The sequence below is a fragment of the Ascaphus truei genome, chromosome 2, assembly GCF_040206685.1.
Source record: "Ascaphus truei isolate aAscTru1 chromosome 2, aAscTru1.hap1, whole genome shotgun sequence".
In the NCBI taxonomy this organism is placed as follows: Eukaryota; Metazoa; Chordata; class Amphibia; order Anura; family Ascaphidae; genus Ascaphus; species Ascaphus truei.
The window spans coordinates 398,113,723-398,121,740 of NC_134484.1; positions in this window are offsets into that span (position 1 = coordinate 398,113,723).

The following is an 8,018-nucleotide window of genomic DNA, read 5'->3' on the forward strand; positions in this document are numbered from 1 at the left end:
ATCACAAGTGGGAATTAACCCTCCCCTTCCCTTCCATAATCCTAAATCAAAATAGACCAAACAATGCTCTGCCCCCAAGGCCCGCCCATACAGGCCACCCATAGGTGTAGAGGTGCCACTACTGAACCAATCAAAGATTGGAACGAGTGGACAACACTCCCACCTAATCGGCGCTGTTCCTGACGGCCCTAGGTCAGGAGTACATGATAATATACAATAGCGCTCTCATTATACACATAACACCCATGCTAATAAATATACATAGCGCTATTGTATATTATCATGTACCCCTGACCTTCTAGGGCCGTCAGGAACGGCACCGATTAGGTGGGAGTGTCCATCTGTCTATGTTTACTTGGCAACGGTGGCGCCTCGCGTGACGTCACGCGCATGCGCGGTGAAGGAATGAGCCGAGTTTAACTATGATTGCCTAACCAAGGACTTTGTGCCAATCTTAATGAGTAATATACCCTTCGGGTGTATATAGGACGCCCTTGTTCCCATACGTTCCACACTCCTTGATAAAGGACCTACCGGTCCGAAACGCGTAGGAGGCTGTTTGTTTCCCCCCCTGGGGTGATGTTTTTTATCAGATATGTTCTGAAAAAAATGGATTTTATCTTCTCACCACCTGACTACCTGGCAGTGCGCTGTTTGCTTTCTTTTTCTATGTATATCTGGATTATCTCCATGACTGGCACGCCGCAGTGGACCCCAGGAGACAGCAGAAGTGGGTAAGGATTACATACCTTTATGTTTGACCACTATAGTTGAGTACTCTAACTGGGACTGTGTAAACTACCAGGAGGCAACAATTTCACATATGGTTATAAGTGACTCACAGGCCATTTCATTTATTAAACCCACTCTGCTACAGTGGCGGCCGAGCTGAGTCTTATTCGGCCGCCACCAAAATGCGCGGGAAGACGCGGCTTGTTTGGGTTTTTTCCGCTGCGTGCCGCGCGTCACTGATGCACGGTCACGCGGTAAAAGGTGCGTGCACGCATGGTGCGCGTGCCAAGGGCTCCCCGAAGGTGGTGCGGGGTAAGGGGAGATGTGGGAAGGCAAAGGGGGACCTGGGGGACCCGGGGGACCCGGAGAAGCAGAGACAGAGGTCGCGAGGGGAGAGGAACGACCGGGGAAGATCCGGCTGGCGCACGGCCAAGTTCGGCGCCAGCCTGAAAACAGCCGCGGGACATGCCGGATGAGTGTTAGACTCAGCTCGGCCATGACAGTATATTGGGGTCCTTGAAGATTCATACTTTATGGACTAGTCGTTATATGATTGGAGCACCCCTTGATCTTCTACTCCTTAATATCGGAGGTTCATACAGAACTATTCAGTGGTAGTAGCACCCATTACGGCATTGACGCAGTCTGTTGCCGACCCAGCACTGTGGCCTCCTGCAGCCATTCACGCTTTCCAGAAGCTGAAAACAGCCTTTGTATCAGCACCTGTACTCATACATCCTGATCCTGGGTTTCCCTTTACCCTTGAGGTGGACGCTTCTGATGTCGGAGCCGGAGCAGTGTTGTCCCAAAGAAAGACTCCACAAGCCAAACTACACCCTTATGACTTCTTTTCCAAAAAGTTCTCACCTGCCGAACAGAACTATGACGTTGGCAACCAGGAACTATTGGCCATCAAAATGGACTTGGAGGAAAGGAGACATTTGCTCGAGGGCACTGAAAATCCTGTTACTATTCTGACGGACCATAAGAATCTTCTTTACATTGAAGGTGCATGTCGCTAAAGGTTGCGACAAGCCCAATGGTCACTTTTTTTTTCTCGCTACAATTTCATTATTTCGTATTTACCGGGTCTAAAAACGTGAAGGCAGATGCTCTCTCTCGCCAATTTCTTGTGGAAGACAAGGCTGAGGACCAAGAAGAATCCATACTTCCCCTATCTTGTATAAGGTCAGTCTGATATTCCTGAGGGTCTTGAGGTTCCAGATGGACGCCTTTACATCGCACCAGCGCATCGCAAAAAGATGCTGGAATGGGGTCACTCATCTAAAACCTCCAGACACCTAGGAACAAGGAGAATTATATACCTCCTGGAACTGACCTTTTGGTGGCTGGGGATACGTAAGGACATAAAGAAATTTGTCACTGCATGGCCATGTGCCCAAAACAAGACTCCCTGTAACAGGCCATCAGGGTTAGTGCAACCTCTCCCGATTCCAGAACATCCATGGACTCATCTTTCCATGGATTTCATCGTGGAATTACCCGTATCCAAAAGCAGGAATACTATTCTGCTAGTGTTCAACCTGTTTTCCTTGCAGGCCCATTTCATTCCCCTCAGGGGCCTACCCAACGCCCTCAAATTTTCAACAAGGAGGTCTTCTGTCTTCATGGAGTTCCCAAAGTTGTGTCGGATCATGGATCTCAATTTATTTCTACATTTTGGCGGGCCTTTTGCAAACAGCTCGGGATTTCTCTTCACTTCTCTTCCGGCTATCATCCTCAGACTAATGGTCAGACGGAGTGGACAAATCAATCAGTGGAACAGTTCATCCACTGCTTCATTTCGGATACCCAGGACAACTGAACTGATCTCTTGCCTTGGGCTGAATTCTCCCACATCAATCTCCGTAATTAGTCAACTCAGGACTCACCGTTCTTCACCAACTTCGGCTTCCATCCCTCGGCTCTCCCTACCGCAGGACCTAGATCTGGGGTACCAGCAGTGGATAATAGGATTCTGCCTCTGCATGCCTCTTGGGGAAGGATTCCACAAAATCTTAGAAAGACAGTCTCTCGGAAGAAGAAACAGGCTGACCGGCATCGTCGTGAGACACCAACCTGTACTCCAGGGCAAAAGGTATGACTGTCCACGAAAAATATTAATTTGAAGATTCCCACTGCAAAATTGGCACCCGGATTTATTGGCCCATTTCCCGTTATTCAGAGGGTCAACCCGGTGGCCTACCGGCTGCAGTTGCCAGCATCGATGAGGATTCCTTCGGTCTTCCATACCTCCCTACTCAAGCCCTTCATCCAGGATTCCCAGTTCCTTGCTTCGACGTCTCCTCCTTAGCCTCTCCTGGTTGAGGGCAGCAGATATTCGAGGTCCAGACTGTCCTGGACTCCAGACTATCAAGAGGAAAACTCCAATACCTGGTCCATTGGAAGGGCTTCAGTCCCGAGGTGCGTTCGTGGATCCCCTGTGACCAACTCCATGCTCCAAGGCTCGTTCGGGCCTTCCACCACAAATTTCCCTCCAAGCCTTCCCTGGTACGCTTGGATCGACTTGCCCCGCCCCACGACGCATCTCGCGCCGCCACGGAGAAACTTCCTTATGCACCTATGCGCCGGCATCATGCCACCAGGGACACACAGGCGGTTAATAATATCTCCAATTTCCCCACACCTGCAGCACACGTCTCTCCTGCTTACCTGTGGAAAGAGGATGTCTAATGGCTCATCGCTAACAGCCTTATATGCTCAGCCAACCCTCCTCCAATTTGGCTGAGCATAACCTTAGTGTTGTACCTGTGCTTGCCTCAAGCAACCTTGCCTTGTTTGCTGCCTGCTGCTTGCTGCTTTTATTTGTACCTGACCCTTGCTTGTTCCTGGACCTCTGCCTTCTCTGACCCTTGACCTCGGCTTGTATTTGGACTCCGACCTTCTGTATTCCTGTAACCCGGCTATGCACTACGACCACCCGACTTCTCCAACCCCAGACCACGGTGAGTCTAACCTCTCCTATCCTGACCCTGCTACATGACTACGACACGTGTGTTGCTCTGTGTATTCAAACATCCCCACCTCAGCCTTGCGGTCCTGTCCTGTTTGTGGTGAGCACCTGTTACAACTTGGGACTAATTGTATAACTCAAATATAACAATCTTATTATGATGTTGAACATCCACACCAGTAAATAAAAATGTTCATATTGAGATGGAAATAAAATCTTAAAATATATTTAAGCTGAATGTGACGTTTCTAAACTTGCAATGGTTTTATTAAGTACATTGTTTTTCATTTCTTGTAGATGTTGATCCTCTGGCTGAGTTCACAATTTTTTTTAGTTCAGTGTATAGCACTCAATTAGTATCACTTAGCACACTTTAGAAAATATAATTGCCTGCTGTTTTTCCTACGTACCATTAATTAAAATTATATAGGAAATCAATCAAATGTGCATAAGACTGTACCCAGCAGAAAAGAATGGATTGCAAAGGAAAAATGAAAAAAAAATGAATCTTACTTAGACAAATTATTTTCTCCGCCTATTAAACATTATGTTATAGTTCCTATGATTTAAGCAATTGTGACGGAGATTGTAGATTGGTGCCAGCACTGAAAGACAAAATGCATATACTACTTCCACTGATCTCTCTCTCTCTGTCTGTTCTATAGATGTAGCATCTTGTATGTATTAGCTTCCATAGAGCATGTACTGGTGCAGAGTGTGCAAAGGGTTGACCGTTCGCAGCACAGTGCATAGCAGTCGATAATGGCCCATCGGGATTAACACACACACACCTTTCATAATGATAAACACAAAACTAAACAATTAGCTTCCCTGTGCCTTCGCTGTAGGGGAACCATTCCTATATTTAAGATCAGTTTTATGGTTTAAGTTCATATCTCAGAATAATACAGTATGTGAAATTGTATTGGGAATATTTAACTGTTTGTAAAACAACTCTAGTTCTACAGGTGCATTTCCTTTAGTTCTTTGATATTAAATAGGACTTCAGTTTTGATGACAACACCACTTTCTAAAAAAAACAACAAAAAAAACAATTATGACTTTGTTAGTCTATAAAGTTGTAATCATTTCAGACTGGAGTATAGACCATTATATGTGTATGCAAATTGGTATAATAATAGGTGTTTCTAAATAATTACTTCCTAGCTTTACATATCTGTGTTAAAGAAAGATAATGGCCACTATAATTATGGCTTTTTGCATGCACAGACATAAATTGATTAAATAATTACCCCTGTGAAAGAAAGGACTAGAGGAAATAATTCCGGAGCCTCATTATGTTCTCACTACATTTTTTAAATCCTAAAATGATATACAAAATATGATCTATATTCAGTGTACTAGTACTACCTATGGGAGCATACAAGTATGATTAGAAAAAAAATCACATTCACACATCTCTTGTACTAACAACATCTAAATACTGTAATCAAATCAGTGTAAATTGGAAATATATGTTGCCATTATACTGGCCATTGACAGTTTCTACTGTATGTAAGTAAATAATATGTCCTTATTATGCTCACCACACTAGATATTCAATTGAAAAAAAAAAGATTTGCAATGTTTAATTTGTCATGAATAATGTGAATAGGTATGTAGCCATGCCATCTATGGCAACTAATCTGCTTTTCCTTCTGGCAGTACGTCCTGGTACAAGCAGGCCTTGCCAGCAGTTAATATGGGTTTTCTCCACTCCTTGGAGCTGTACTTGATTGACAGTGGGAGGCGGTGACATCAGGCCTGAGCATGTCCAATCATGTGACAGACCTGGTGCCCTCCTGCTGGCTTTACTTAAGGGCAGTGCCACCCCAAATTCGTGAGTGCCTCTACCTACTTGAGAGGGCAGGTCACACAGCCAAGAGGCTGACTATTGGGCCTTCTCTCGTCCTCTTCCCTCCGGGGGAGAGTGAGTGCGTACCATACCTCTGTCCCTGCTAGAGGGGCAGGGAAGAGCTGGGACTGCTGTGTGTAGCATTTGCCTATAATGAAGGTTCAGGGACCATCCTTCAGTGAGTAGCTGACAGTTGCTGCACTGGGCAGAACCCTGCCGTGTATTGTGCTGCACAGTGAGACAATAAACAGTTCCTGTTATCAAACCTCTGGCCTAGTGTGTGATCTTACTGGGGGGAGAGGTAAATCGGTTCTACTGTGGGAGATCATCTTCAGTTACCTGAAGCCTACGGCAAATGGAGGCACTACACTGCTAAAGAACCATGTGGGTAATGTACACCAGAAACCTGATCCTGTGTCCCCACTACATCGGCGGACAGCTCAGCCCTCCTGTTACCAGCTGGTATCATGCACCACACGACCAGTAATGGCAGAATCTCCCAGAGGGTGGGGGAAACACAGTTACAGGTATATTGGGGAAAGCTTGTTGGAGAGGTGAGCTTTACTTGGTTTGCTGTTTTACACAAGATCACTAATAGCTATACTAAACAGGAAACATAATATTTTTTTCATAGGGTTCAACTTAATGGTTCCTGAAGAAGCAACAGCGAAACACATTGAATCAGCTGTTGGAGGTGCCTGAGAGCTGGGGAAAATATCGCAGGGAGGTACTGGCAAGCCACGGAGACTGAATCGCAAGGCAGCTTCTTCCGCCCTTACTAGAGCCGTCACAGGACGTGACGTGGGCGGATGTGACGCATGCGGAATTCCTCCGTTGACTGAATTCACCGGCGCCATCCACGAGTAACCAGCGGTTCTCTCCAACGAATTGTTCTTTATTCAAAAATGTGAGTGCATTTCCTACAAGCTATTGTTGTGCAATATCTACCCTTATCATACTATACCATTGTGCGCTCTCTCCTTTCTCTCTTCATATTCCTTGGGAGGCATATTGAGTTTCACATGATCCAAATATACATCAAGCTTACCAGACCAGTAGTTACAAGGGTTCCATTAAAGGGCTCTGTGGCAGGATGGCCGTGGTAAGTGAGGAGACAACACGACTTTTTTGGTGAAATAGTGCTGGTGGATTTATTTGTCCAAAAAGGGTAACTAAAACAATGGGTACACTGTCCCTTTAAATTGAAACGTAAACAAAAACCTAACCCTGGTCGGGGGACTGACTAAACAAAAGTGCAGGCTAACTACTGTACCTGGCTGGCTAGCTAACCTAGTCCAGCCCAACAATGTTCAACAATAGTAGTTGGCTCCTTACCTGGGAGCTTTATTCTCCCCCTTGGGACAGGATCAATCTGAGAAGCTTGTGTCTGTCAACACTCCTCTGTCTTCTCTCTGTGCCTCAGAGAGAGACTGCCACCCCAGAGGCATTTCCTCTTCCTGTTTTAAAGCAGGTGAACTAGTTTAATTTGAATCACCTGTGGACTGCTTAACAAGCTGGGTTAACCCCTCGTCTGCTGGAAAGCCTGCATACTGCCATCTCCTACTAACATATACTGAGTCAATGACCCTGTCACAGGCTCGCATCAGAGAGAGATGGATCTCTGATACGTCTAATACAATTTACTAATTTGTGAGTACAATCAACACCGAGACTATTTTTTATATTTGATTTATTATTACCATCTGCACTATTGTACCATTTCTTTATTTTTCACATACCACTACAAGAACTACAGCGCTCCTCCTATCCAGAAGACAACGCAAGACTACATAGGACATGGACAGTCCTTTTAAAAGGGTGTAGAGCTGCTGTATTTATATATACTTCACATTTTATATTATATATATCACATTTTTTTGGTGAAGCTTATTTATCACACTTGTATATTCTTTATTTTGGTTTCACATTTATTGGTTATTTTCAACACCAAATTCACTTTATTTTTAGTTAGAAGCGCCCGGTTCCACCTTTTTTGTTCCGGTTCAACTTAATAGCAGAAAGGCTTACAATGTTACATCTGGATGATTTATTCCATTTGCTTAAAAATCTAACACCATTTTCAAATAATTTTGCAAAAATGCTTAGCTGAAACCTATGGTAACTTGACTTTCTTCTGTGATTTCTCTTTGTTGAGTTATTTCTCAGAGAGTGCACAAAGGAACACTCTATGATGTTCATTTCAATTGAGGTGTAGTGTATTAAACTTGTCCACTCTCCTTCAGCAATACAAACCAGTACATTAAGTTGCAAGCATTCACTACAGATTTATCATATTCCAAAAATATATATTTCTGGTCGTAATCTGTAAATTTGCTTCTGATTTTAATTAACAATATTAGTCATAGTAATAATAATAATAATAATAATTATAATAATAATAATAATAATACTGTAGTAAGAAAAACAGTCACTCCAAAAATAATTCAGTCACGTTAA